This window comes from Pseudorca crassidens, chromosome 3 (genome assembly GCF_039906515.1).
Source record: "Pseudorca crassidens isolate mPseCra1 chromosome 3, mPseCra1.hap1, whole genome shotgun sequence".
In the NCBI taxonomy this organism is placed as follows: Eukaryota; Metazoa; Chordata; class Mammalia; order Artiodactyla; family Delphinidae; genus Pseudorca; species Pseudorca crassidens.
Genome location: NC_090298.1, coordinates 54,198,621 through 54,212,807, shown reverse-complemented (window position 1 = coordinate 54,212,807; position 14,187 = coordinate 54,198,621). Strand labels below are relative to the sequence as shown.

Here is a 14,187-nt window from a genome sequence, read left to right as displayed (position 1 = left end):
CTACCCTACCATGGGCCAAAACAAACCAAAACAAAATCCTGCCTTGTTTGATGTCAATAATAAATTCACATGAAAAGCTGCCTTTCCCCGGTACCCACTATACATAAAAAATTGTGACCTAAGCCAAGAACCTTCAGAGGAGCCACTTCAGAAGGTCTCCATCTCTGAAGCCAACAATGCCACTCCTTCTTCGGAACTGTTCATTGGAAGTGGATCCATCTTTTAAGGTTAGCTTGGGAAGAGAAACAGAAATGCTTGGAAGGCAAAACAAAGATGCCCATTCTACTTTTTGCACCTACAGTATGAAGGATTTTGCCTGATTAAGAGGGTGCTAAGGACCATTAAAGCTCCAATATTCTCTGGTGATCTGATTTTCCCCATATAACACGCTGTTCTGCCAATCCCAATCTTATTTTCTTTCTTCACAGAAATCCAAACAACTTGACATGGAGTAGGCAGTTTAATATGATTTCCCTGTGAGTAAAATAAAATGAATTTCCTGAGGATGGAAACTGATTCACAGCAAATCAGTGCTGGAACAATCATTTTCTTCTTTGGCCTCTTATTCTGGATTCACAAGCCACACGGCACATGACACAGACAATTAGCTGTTTATTCTACTTCTGGCTGGCTTCAGAAAGTGTCAAAGTCTGTGCTAGAATAATGAAGGGAACACAGGTGGGCAGCATTTCCAGCAAATCCAGAGTTCCTGGGAAATAAATGTTTTCAAACTTTAAAATCTACTAAAACAGCTTTTTATTTAAAGTGTTGACACGGTAAAGGATCCTTTTCTTTAGCAGTCACTTTGCCAGCTTTTCTATTTGGCAAGTCTAAATTTTTTTAAGTGGGATTTATTTAAAGTGAGCACACCTGTGAGTAAACAGAGACCATTAGCCTCAGGACAGTGACATAATTCCTGGTGGACGGGCTGGAGCTGGTTTTTGGAGCCTGTGGCAGCAAGGCCATGAGGGTTCCTCACTGTCATTGCATTTAGAAGCTAAGAATCTTGGACGTGACATTTCTTAAAAGCACATATTTATTGCCCCCATCTGTATATGACTACTTCCAGAGTATTTTCATCATGATACCTAAGCAAAGTAAATAGAAAATACTTTTAAAATGAAGTCTTCCCAAGAGTCATTCTTGAATGTAAGTAAAAATAAAGTGTCAAAATAGCAATTCACAAAAAGAGGATGGCTGCAAAATGTTAAGATGCAGGCATGTACTCCGAATATTTTCTGAAGTAGACAGAGACCTTTCTCTCTTCTCCATGTGCACTCTGTATTTCCAAGCCTTCATTTAACTAAGCAGGGAATGGTTGAAATAAGCTGCTTTGAATATGAAACTAATTTGGGGAGGCTACAAAAGAGTCATTTTATAATAGCACTGGATCTGATAAAATTTTAACCTCCAAGTTTTCCTGAGGGACACTGTGAGGAAGATTTTTATTAAAACCCCCAGTTTCCAAGGCTTCAAGAGACACCACTGGAAGTGTAGGGCTGTCATCAGCATCACTTTTCACTTGATAGGATGTGCGGGGTGCTTTCTGAGCCTATGCAGAACCATAATGTTAGAGACTGAATGTTTGTCCCCCCAGAACTCACATGTTAGAAAACCTAACCCCCAATGTGATGGTATTAGGAGGTGGAGCCTTCGCAAGGTGATTTCATGAGGGTAGAGCCCTCGTGAGTGGGACTAGTCCCTTTAGGAAAGAGACCCAGAGAGCTCTGTTGTCCCTTCTACCATGTGAGGACACAGCAAAAAGACAGCCATCTATGAACCAGGAAGCGGGCTCCAACCAGACAACAAATCTCCTGGAGCCCTGAATTTGGACTTCAGCCTCCATAACTGTGAGGAATAAATGTCTGTTGTTTAAGCCCCCCAGTCTATTACAGCCTTTTGTTATAGCAGCCTGCACAAAGACACATAGTAAGCCCTGATACTGCCTGACTGCACTGCTAAGAAGCAAACTTTATAAACTTCCCCTTCCTTCTTATAAACTCCAGCATTTTACCCGCAGCACCTTGGAAGCCCATACAAATCCCTGTCACATGTTGCTTAGTTTCTTTAAAGCTATTTATAGCTCAGGTTATATCCTCCTCCGACTCCTCTTTTTTTCTCCTCATTTCATAAACTGAGTGTCATGTTTCAACTTGTGAGGCTTGTTTTAATTGTTCCCTCCATCATTCCCCATGTTAGGGATAATTTGCAGTGGTTAGAGAAAAAAATTATGCATCTGCCTAACATTCAGTGAACAGCTACATGCAAAACACTGTGCAGCATCCAAAGTTGAATCAGGGTCAGAACCAACTCTCACATAGTTTCAATTTATAGGAAAGATAAAACATAAAAAAGTATGTTACACGAAAAGGACGGAAGAAGCTGTTAGATGTTAGTAGCAAGTTCCAAGGAAAATGACATTTGGTCTCCCCTGGAGATCAGGAAGAGTCTCATGGAAGTCATTTTTGGACTGAGCCTTGAAATATTCTTTTTAATTTTATATGAAGCAATATATTTAATTTTTCTGACATCACAGCCCCAGCAAGTGGTTTTGTACCGAATTTAATGGAAGTTCTGTAGAACACTTTGTGTGTGGGAGCAGGAAGAAAGGGAAGTAACCACAAAATTTCAAAAAACAAAAACAAAATCCTGGATAACTATTAGCATCTGTTCCATCCCACATTAATAAAATTCACCTGGAAATTCCGCAGAAAAGGAGACCAGAAAACAAGAGTGGAGGCAAAAGAGGGCATATTGGCAAAGAAAAAGTCACCCGGGAGGAGAAAGCCACAGAGCATTCCAGGGACAGACCTCACTCTCCCTCCCAAAACCAGGAGGATGCTCAGCAGGGATGCTGAGGCTTTACTAGATCTATCTCCCCTAAATAATGCTGAGTACGCAGCACCCAAGGGAAAAGAAGGGGGGAAGGCAGGGCGTGAGCAGGCTGGGGGTGGGCATGAGGGAAAGAAGCACACTTAATGAAGGAGATGGTGAAGGGTGAAAGAGGTGGATGTGTATATCGAGAGAGACAGACAGTGATGAGGCGCACTTAAACTGAAAAGCAATGTCCTAAGTTTCATAATTAAACAAAAAGTAGATTTTCTTACTATTCCTACCCTACACTGAACTTAGTAACAGTTAGCTTTTTAAAAATTAATTGTGTGTCTGTGTGTGTGTGTTTCATTAATATTTTGCTCTTGCCTGAGAGAGGCCAGTGATCGTATTGGGTTGAGGCTTGGTATGGTTACACCTGTACCCGGAAGGATGCCCAGAGTTTCCACAAACCCGGGACCTCCCAAGCCAGGCAAAGCTAGTACATTCAGGGGGCTGGTTTGCCCATCATCCCCTGTGCAAAAACCCAGGTCTAGGACCCCAGGGCTGTTTATGGCCTGGGACTTCCCCTCATGGAACCATTTCAGTGTCTGGCTGGGCTTCTCAGGTGGAGTGTAGAGGACAGGTCCAACTCAGGTATGACTTCCTGCAGATCTGGGTCCGAAAAGACTGAAGACAGGCTATTCCCCAGCACAGTGATGGAGTCAGGACCCCTTCGGCCCCCAGGCTTTTAAAGTGCTGAATTCTAAATTGGGTGTTAGAATGGCCAAATGTGCCTTCTCCTGGGACACCCACGTCTTCAGGAAGTTGCTCTGCCTCCATTGGGGCCATGGCAAGAAAATGATACCTGCTGCGGAAGAGACTCATCTTGGAGGGAACTCCTGCAAAAACCCATCTGTCCTTGAGATGCCATCTCAGGCTCCTGGGACCCAAGACCCATCATAGGATTGTGTGACATCAAATCAGACCCCACTGAAACACCATGAGGAAGTATGTTGGTTCCCATGGTAACCAAGGAGGGCATCTGGTTATAGTGAGGAGCGGTTGGGTCATTCCCATGGGGTTGAGTGTTGGCATCAGAACGTGAATTTCGAGGATTTTTATGTATTAATGCCCATTTCTGGCAGGTTATTCATTGATGAGAAGTTGAGTGAAGGAGCTGGAGGGGAGCCTGTCATCTGAGTCGATTGCCATCTTGATGGCATAATGGAATAATCAGGTAGAACTGGACATTGCAAACTTGAACATTTAATACACCACAATGGAGAGCAGGCTTGGGGAAGGATAGGCTCTGGAGGCGAGTTGTACTAGAGAGAAGACATCTGGATATTCACAGAAGCAGATCACCCACAGAGCAGCAGCAAACACTAAGAAGGCTGTTTAATGAAGGCAGCAGCGTCTGGGCCTGCCATCAGGCCTACCATGTACAATGGAATCTGGAGGCACTTGAGGTTTCCTGAGGGTGAGCCCAGCATTGATGACTGGACAGTACATGGTGGGAGGTTGCAGAGGGTTCAGACCAGGAGAATGCAGAGGGCTTTTGCCCCAGGCCATTTTAAACTGGAGGAGCTGTGTTGAGGCTAATGGGGTTTCTAGAGGGTTGAGATGTATTGGTGGCTATGACAGAGCTGGCCATTAGTCCTTCTGGTGAGTCCGATTGTTTCTCTGAGATTCTGCAAACCACCGTTGCTTCCTGGACCTTGAGACACGGAAAGTATGGCCTAAAGCCCAGGACATACTCCTGCTGAGGACGCTCACCAGATGGCAGGGGAGCCAGCTTCTGCTCAGCAGGCAGCATCTCGGAGCCACCTGAGTGCACGTCATCATCTCCCCAGGGCACACTGAGCCTCTCATCTTTTGAGGTGTCATCTGAAAGTTGGATCCCTTGTTGATATTTAAGTTGACATTTCCTTTCATGACATTAAGGACCATCCCAAACTCAAATTCCCAACCAGGGCTCATTGGTGGGGAATCGTTTTTGGAAAGTTATCCTGGCAGGACTGCAGGAAAATGGGAATGTTCACTGAGAGCCTGGGATCATGCTAGTCATCTCCATGTTGGACCTTATTCCTGTTATGCTTATCCCAGGGAGACCACCTTGAAATTTCTCTGCAAGCTGCTGTTGAAGCATCTCTGCAGAGAATCTTTGGGGGTTTTGGAAGCAATCCCATCAATCAAAAAGACCCCCTGGCCAGGAAAGATGTTTCAATTATTTGGAATTTTTGACATGTTGTCTGGCCAACTGACTCCAGAAAGACGTGGTCTGGATGCAGGGTTGGTGACATTTGCCCTTCCATTTCAGATTATCATTCCTGCAAATCCAGGAAGGCATATCTGATCCCTGGTATGTTGCAGTCGAGGGCCGTGTGCCTAAGAGCAGAGAACATGGTGCAGTCATACTATCAGAAGATGGTTCTGCTTGCCCAGGTGCCCAGCCTTCACTAGGGGTCATCTGGTATCTAGGGAGAGGCCCTTAGAGAAATTCTAAGGTCCGTGCAGATAAACCTTTGTAACCTGGAGGGAGTGCTAGGGTACAGCCACTTTTCCCTGATACCTCTTCTTCTGTTTATTAAAAACTCCTGCTATAATTTCAGCCAAACTATCTGCTCAGGAGTCATACGATCTGGGTGGTTGGGTCTTAGGGGCCCAGACAGGGAGTTCATGGAAGGTGGAATCACTTCATCTGGACAAAAGGGCACGTCTCTGTATCCTGGAAGGACAAGTGGAGCCTCCACAGCTGTCTGGGACCCAGGTCCCTTACCTAAGCTTTGTTACTAAGCCACTCTGGCCTGTATCAACCCTTCTGGTTTCTTTGGAGGTTCATTTAACACTCCAGCATTCTGCATCCCTTGTGCTGCTATGAATGTCTTCTCATCAGGGGAAAGCATGCGCTAGATTTGAGAGTGTGTAAGGAGTGCTCCTGATGCTGAAGCTGCTCATGACGTAGTCCATCTGGGGCTTCTCTCAGGGTGGGGGGATCTCCACTGGACACTAGTGGAGGGAGGTGGGGAAGGAGTACACTGGGATCTGCCAGAGCCATTGTCCCTGTAGGAGACAGAGGTAACTGCTTGGTTTGGGGGCATCAGGCCACCATGTCGGAGCAGTGGAGTAGAGCTGGCAGGGCTGCCTGCAGAAGGAATCAGTTTGTTTTCTACCCCAGGCTTATCTCAGGGGACATATGGGAGCAGCAGGTGTGGGTGCTGGTGCCAGAACACACAGAGTTGGCTGCGGTGTGGTATTCGGGGAAGAATTCCAACCCTGGTTGGCTGGAGCTGGGAGAGGTTTCAGGTCATTCCAAAGGCACATATCTGCCTGTTCACAGAGGTATGCTTCTCTCTGTCTTGCTGCTAGGGATGTCATGGATGTGAAAAGGGGCAGCAGTTTCAACTTGACCCTTAGTGCAGAATCTGCAGCTTGAAAACACACACACTATTTGGTCTAATGTCTTCGGAGCAGGTGTGGGCTTTGGATAATAGTCTGGCTGTGGAAAGGTCTGGAAGAGCTGTGGGTCGCGTAATATGATGGGGTCATCAGTGGGTTGTGCACTGGGAATCCTGGGACTTTAGTGGTCAGCAGAATTCCATTCTTCAGTCCCAGGAGCTCTGACCAGAGCGGTGAGGTGGCGGGGGACGGGGAATACCTTGCTCCCTTGGCACCATCTGCAGCCCCATTCTTCAGGTCCAGGCTCCCACCAGGCCAAAGGAGTGCTTACAGTGTATGGTTCCCACTCTTGGAGTCATTAAGAGGGGGGACTAGGATTGACTGGCCAGCCCCCTTGTTTTCTCTGCCTGGAGAATTTGAAAGGCAGGTGGGGATTCCCAGATGCGGGTCATCACTGTAAGGGAAGGCCATCATCTCCTGCTTTGACTTGGACTTTGACTCTTTTTTTTTTTAACATCTTTATCGGAGTACAGTTGCTTCACAATGGTGTGCTAGTTTCTGCTCTATAACAAAGTGAATCAGCTTTACATATACATATATCCGCGTATCTTGTCCCTCTAACGTCTCCCTCCTACCCTCACTGTCCCACCCCTCTAGATGGACAAAAGCACAGAGCTGATCTCCCTGTGCTATGCAGCTGCTTCCCACTAGCTATCTATTTTACATTTGGTAGTGTATATATGTCCATGCCACTCTCTCACTTTGTCCCAGCTTACCCTTCCCCCTCCCTGTGTCCTCAAGTCCATTCTCTACGTCTGTGTCTTTATTCCTGACCTGCCCCTAGGTTCTTCAGAACCATTTTTTTGTTTGTTTTTTTAGATTCCATATATATGTGTTAACATATGGTATTTGTTTTTCTCTTTCTGATTTACTTCACTCTGTATGACAGACTCTAGGTCCATCCACCTCACTACAAGTAACTCAATTTTGTTTCTTCTTATGGCTGAGAATATTCCATTGTATATATGTGCCACATCTTCTTTATCCATTCATCTGTTGATGGACGCATAGGTTGGTTCCATGTCCTGGCTATTGTAAAAAGAGCTGCAATGAAAAGATACTTGATACGATTTCAATTTTCTTAAATTTACCAAGGCTTGATTTGTGACCCAAGATATGATCTATCCTGGAGAATGTTCCATGAGCACTTGAGAAGAAAGTGTATTCTGTTGTTTTTGGATGGAATGTCCTCTAAATATCAATTAAGTCCGTCTTGTTTAATGTATCATTTAAAGTTTGTGTTTCCTTATTTATTTTCATTTTGGATGGTTTGTCCATTGGTGAAAATGGGGTGTTAAAGTCCCCTATGATTGTATTACTGTTGATTTCCCCTTTTATGGTTGTTAGCATTTCCCTTATGTATTGAGGTGCTCCTATGTTGGGTGCATAAATATTTACAATTGTTATATCTTCTTCCTGGATCGATCCCTTGATCATTACGTAGTGTCCTTCTTTGTCTCTTCTGATAGTCTTTATTTTAAAGTCTATTTTGTCTGATATGAGAATTGCTACTCCAGCTTTCTTTTGATTTCCATTTGCATGGAATATCTTTTTCTATCCCCTCACTTTCAGTCTGTATGTGTCCCTAGGTCTGAAGTAGGTCTCTTGTAGACAGCATATATACAGGTCTTATTTTTGTATCCATTCAGCCAGTCTCTGTCTTTTACTTGGAGCATTTAATTCATTTACATTTAAGGTAATTATCAATATGTATGTTCCTATTACTATTTTCTTAATTGTTTTGGGTTTCTTATTGTAGGTCTTTTCCTTCTCTTTTATTTCCTGCCTAGAGAAGTTCCTTTAGCATTTGTTGTAAAGCTGGTTTGGTGGTGCTGAATTCTCTTAGCTTTTGCTTGTCTGTAAAGGTTTTAATTTCTCCGTCGAATCTGAATGAGATCCTTGCTGGGTAGTGTAATCTTGGTTGTAGGTTTTTCTCTTTCATCACTTTAAATATGTACTGCTGCTCCCTTCTGGCTTGTAGAGTTTCTGCTGAAAGATCAGCTGTTAAGCTTATGGGTATTCCCTTGTATGTTATTTGTTGTTTTTCCCTTGCTGCTTTTAATATTTTTTCTTTGTATTTAATTTTTGATAGTTTGATTAATATGTGTCTTGGCATGTTTCTCCTTGGATTTATCCTGTATGGGACTCTGTGCTTCCTGGACTTAACTATTTCCTTTCCCATATTAGGGAAGTTTTCAACTATAATCTCTTCAAATATTTTCTCAGTCCCTTTCTTTTTCTCTTCTTCTTCTGGGACCCCTATAATTTGAATGCTGGTGCATTTAATGTTGTCCCAGAGGTCTCTGAGAGTGTCCTCCATTGTTTTCATTCTTTATTCTTCTCAGTGGTAGTTATTTCCACTATTTTATCTTCCAGGTCACTTATCCGTTCTTCTGCCTCAGTTATTCTGCTATTGGTTCCTTCTAGAGAATTTTTAATTTCATTTATTGTGTTGTTCATCATTGTTTTTTGGACTTTGACTCTTTCATGGTGGAGTTCCTCCCTTTAGGGTTACTAGACTGCACTGGTTGAATGACTGAGCCTGCAGTCACAGACAGGGACAGGCTCTCTGAGTTCTTCTTGGACCACAGCAGAAGCAATTGCGGAGTCAGTGACAGTGGCTTGCTGCTTGCTGGGTGCGTTCCTGCATGTTGGCTGCTGGTATACCTTGTTCCTCTTTGTTTTTCTGTGCTCTGGAAGCGGGTTTTGCAGCTTCAGCATTCTCGGAGTGTGCTTCCTGCTGCCAGAGGAGAAACTTGCATGTTGAGGGCACACAATACACAAGGGCCACCATGCTGCCGTGCTGATCCTGGAGCTCTGGGGCCTAGGAGCCATGTTCTCAAAGGCAACTCCCACCTTTCGGGAGTTCAATTTGCTCTTTAATCTACATTGGGACACAAAAGAACTTTGCAAAGATGATCTCTGCCACCTAAACTGAAGTGACTTTCTAGGTGAAAACTGGGCTGACACCAGCTAGTTCCACATTTAGTCCCTGGAGGCAGGGTGGTGGCAGGGAATGGGGAGTGGGCTTGGGTCCAGGTCCCAGCCAACTGTTTAGCTGGGTGGCAGCCTCCCCTCTTCTGTCTCCCCACTGCAGCTCTTAGAGTGTTTTAACCACTGGAAGGACCAGGTAAAGAAAGCATATAATAAATAAGCTTGGAAAGGTTAGTTGGCACAGATTGTAGGAAAGTCTTAAATGCTAGATAATAAATTTGGAGGGTTTCTTTGGTAGGGAGTGGGGAACTACTGAAGATTTCTGAACGTGGGAGCCACACGATCTTGACTTGGCTTTAGAATGATTCACTCTCCTATTACTGTTTAGAGGAAAAAGAGTCAAGATACTTCCAGATGCAAGTAAGAGAATACCAAACCAAGATGGTTTGGATGATAGAGATTTATTACCTCATATAATAAGAAGTCCCGTAACTATAAAGAGAGATTCAGTTGTTTTTCCCAGAGCAATGATGATATTTGAAACCAAGAGACTGACTGAGGGTGTCAAGAAAGGACACAGAAACAACAGCAACAAAAATTGACCAATAACAGAAATCTGTAGAACGTCAAGGAGGAAAACTGGGAAGCAGAAAAACAACAAAATAAATTCCTTATTATCTAATTTTTGCTACTTCTAGTTTAGTATGGGAGCTCACCTCTACCCCCCAAATGATTATTTTTAAATGAAAATAGTTCAATATGAATACTCATTCTCTCAGGAATATTACATTCTCATTTCAGAAAACCAATTTAGCCAAGCATAAGGATAACTGAAAGAGCCCTTTCTCTATAGACAAGACCTCTGATCCATATCAAAATAATTTTATTTACTGTCACCAAAAGTAATTAGAGCATTCATTCCTAGTGGCCACTGGTCATCTTATGAGAAGTTTCCACATTCATATAGGGAGCACCCCTGAAATCTGTAAAGAAACTCAGGAACACACAGAGCACTGTTTCCTCCCTGGAAACAGGAGCAGGAAGCTGCTACAGCTGTCTGTAACCAGGCAAGGTGCTCATCAAGAATTTCAGAATGCCCAGGTCAGGGGCACCTCTTCACATGTCTTGGCACAGTGTCCTCCAAGATCTTACTGTGATCACCATGAGATCCTATTTTGTACAGCAGGATAAAGGGATGTAGATTTGAAACTGAAAAATGAAAACACTATTCTCCATCTTTTACTTTTGACTGAGCATAGTTAACACATCACCTCTATCATTCTTCTGAGCACTCCGGGTGCAAGTGGCAATACCCAGCCAAGGCAGGTGTCACTCAGTGCTCTGTCACATAATTGTTTTTTTTTTTGCCAATAGACCAAAATGACACAGTCACAAGAAATGTGCACTAATGATTCTGCAAAGAAACCAAAGGGGATGTTGAACCTTTGTAGATGATGAAGTTGATGTCAGACAACCTGCCCTTGCAGATTGATTCTACTGCCCACACCTCAGGACTCAACTCCTTGCCCTTGGGGTGATGTGCTTTTGCCACAGACAATAATGATAAGGTCTAAATTGAAACTGACAGTGCTACATTCTGTACAATTATACCAGAGCTTTTAATTTAAAAAGCTCAATTGTATAATTTTTAGGTTGATCCCTCAGATACCATGTATTTCTTCAGTGGATTTGAATGAATGAAAAAATAAGTAAATATCTATAGATGTATAGATACAGGTATAGACAGTTAATATTTACTGGGTACTTAGTATGTGCCAATATGTTTACATATATTAAATCATTTAAACCTTATGAGGAAGATACTGTTATCATTATATTCTTTTCATAGATGAGAAACAACAGGAATAGAAAAAGACATTGATAGATGGGTTACAATGAATTCCAAAATGAAAGTAACAAGTAGAATGTCAACAATGACATTTGCATATCCCCAATTTATACATACTTATTTTGTCTTTTTTTTTTTTTTCCTTTCTCCCAGCTTCACCACACAAAACAGTTTTGAACCTGGATAGGCTGAGCAACCATCCTCAGGACTGTAAGGGAAAGCTGCTGTTAATTAGAAGCTCTTAATTAGCAGTTTTCCGGAAGACAATGTTCCATTCTCCTCTGGAACAATGTGTCCATGGACATTTGCCTCCAAGAGGTAGCTGGTAAAGAGCTCGTGGTGGCTCTTCTAATCCAGTCTTCATATTTTGCAGTTACAACATGCACTCAATTCAATGCGTTAAGTAATTAGTTCTCAGCATCTGTGAACTGAGGACCTATTTCCAGAATGATTTAGTGCAGTTTCCTCTGAAGTCCCTGATAACAGAGGAAATAATTAGGCTCAGAAGGGTTTTTCTTAAAACCTTGTGTCTCTACTTATATAAAATGACTGTGCTAATTAAGCCTCTCATAAATTTCCCTGCCATGCTTCACTCTGAGGACTTGGGTCTTCACCTCAGGTTTTCCCTCAGGGTCTGGCATAGTGCTGGGAACACCCTGAGGTGGGAGCCGCTCAGATTGGAATCCCTAGAGACATGTAATTCACTTTGGGACACAGGCTCTTCTCTTGTACGGCCGGCCGTACATTCAAATGTGATTTTGTTTTGTTTTTTTTCTGTAATCATATTTAAGTCAGTCGGCTTGAGGTTAAAAAAAATACTGGTCTAATCAGGGCTACATCAAGTGTGGTTTACAGACCAGCTGATGGTCTGTGGATTGTTACTGGCCATTTCATGGAACAATAAGTATAAAACATGGGAGCAAGCATGTAGAAACTTTTATAGCAATTTGACAGAATAATTTCTTTTATTTCCATTAAATTTACTAATTTTTAAAAAATGGGTCTTATATTTTTGTCATTTTTTTGTTTCATTTTTATATAATTCATCTTCTAACAGGTGAGTTTTTTCCCTTCATTAAGATCCTATTTCCTGCTTTTTTGCATACCAGGTAATTTTTTTTTTAATTGGATTGGAGACTGTGTAAATTTTCACTACTGGGTACTGAATTTTGCTGTATTCCTTTATGTAGCTGTGGTCTTCGTTCTGGCATGCAGTTATGTTACCAGGGCTCAGTTTGATCCTCTCGAGTGTGCTTGTAGGCTGCCTCTAAGCAATAAGCTGAGGTGACAGGTCTCACCTTGTTTATTTCTTTCCTCTGAAGGGATCACACTCCTAATGCGACTTTTGTTCAATATCTGAAAACCATTGTTTCATATATTATTCTGGTTTCCTAACTGTTTAAGGTAGAAGAGTGAATCAATCCCTTTTACTTCATTATGGCTAGAAACAGATGTACTAGGACTTCATCTTAACATCCTTCATCTTGATATCCAGTAATTCACTGGTGGTAATTTTACTGTATTTTATAAAAGTATCAATCTATAATGAAAGAGAAGTTAAACAACAAAATAAAGCAAAAAAGGGACTTCCCTGGTGGCACAGTGGTTGAGAGTCTGCCTGCCGGGGCGGGGGACACAGGCTCGAGCCCTGGTCTGGGAAGGTCCCACATGCCATGGAGCAGCTAGGCCCATGTGCCACAGCTACTGAGCCTGCGCTCTGGATCCCACGAGCCACAACTACCGAGCCCGCGTGCCACAGCTACTGGAGCCTGCGTGCCTAGAGCCTGTGCTCTGCAACAAGAGAAGCCATCACAATGAGAAGCCTGCGCACCGCGAGTAAGAGTAGCCCTGCTCAAGGCAACTAGAGAAAGCCCGTGTGCAGCAATGAAGACCCAACACAGTCAAAAATAAATAAATAAATAAAAATTAAAAAAAAAATAAAGCAAAAAAGAACAAAAAAAACAAACAGCTCAATTAAAAAATGAACATACAATTTGAAAAGACATTTCACCAAATAAGATTTATAAATGGCCAATAAGCACATGAAAAGATACTCAAAATCACTAATCATTAGGGAAATGCAAATCAAAACCACAATAAGATACCACATTATATCCATTAGAATGGCTATTTTAAACAACAACAAGAAGCTCCAGAAAATAGCAAGTCTTGGTGAGGGAGAAATTGAAACGCTTGTCCATCACGAATGGAAATATAAAATGGTGCAGCCTCTGTAGCAAACAATATGGCAGTTCCTCAGAAGATTAAGAATAGAATTACCCTATGATCTAGCAATTTCACTTCAGGATATACACTCAAAAGAACTGAAAGCAGAGACACAGATACATGTACACCATATTCATAGCCGTCTTATTCACAATAGCCAAAAGGTGAAAGCAACTCAAGTATTTATAGGATGAATAGATTTTTAAAATGTGATATATCCATACAATAGAATACTATTCAGCCCTAAAAATGAAGGAAATCATGACATATTCTACAACACAAACGAACCCTGAAGACATTGTAAGTGAAATAAGCCAGACAGCAAAGGACAAATACTGTATGATTTCACTTACATGAGGTCCCTGGAATAGTCAAATTGATAGAGTCAAAAAGTAGAAGAGTGGTTGCCAGGGGCTGGGGAGAGATCGGAATGGGGAGTTATTGTTCAATGGGTATAGAGTTTCAGTTTGGGAAAATGAAAAGTTTTAGAGATGGGCACTGGTGGTTGCACAGCAACATGAATGTACTTAATGCCGCTGAACTGCACGCTTACAAATGGCAAAATGGTAAACTTTATGTTATGTGTATTTTACCACAGAAAAAGAATACTTAAAAAAGCAACTTCATCTCCCCTCCAGATAGCTTGAGAATCACTGGATTTCAGAGGCTGAAGGTAGGAAAAGGCCTAAGTGAGGGGGAGTTTGATAAACTTTCTACCAGGGTTAAAAGATGACAAACAATACCCTTTCAGGCCACCCAGGCACTCTGGCCAGGGAACCAGGAAGGTCTGTCAAATCTTACAGAACATGCCACAATGGCCATTTTTGTATTATCTGTTTTCCTACTCAATTACCAGTGAAATCTTTAACAATGGTCTGTGAGGTGGGCTTCATGGACAGTGAGGA

General features: G+C 42.4%; 1 long non-coding RNA gene and 1 pseudogene across 1 annotated transcript in view; both read right to left on the bottom strand.

Annotated features, from left to right (window-relative positions):
• The window catches only part of LOC137220557 (B-cell CLL/lymphoma 9 protein-like), a 36,984-nt pseudogene extending 27,917 nt beyond the window's left edge, over positions 1–9,067 (bottom strand).
• Positions 1–14,187, bottom strand: part of LOC137220708 (uncharacterized) — a 472,693-nt gene that overhangs the window by 53,111 nt on the left and 405,395 nt on the right. The window lies entirely within an intron of this gene.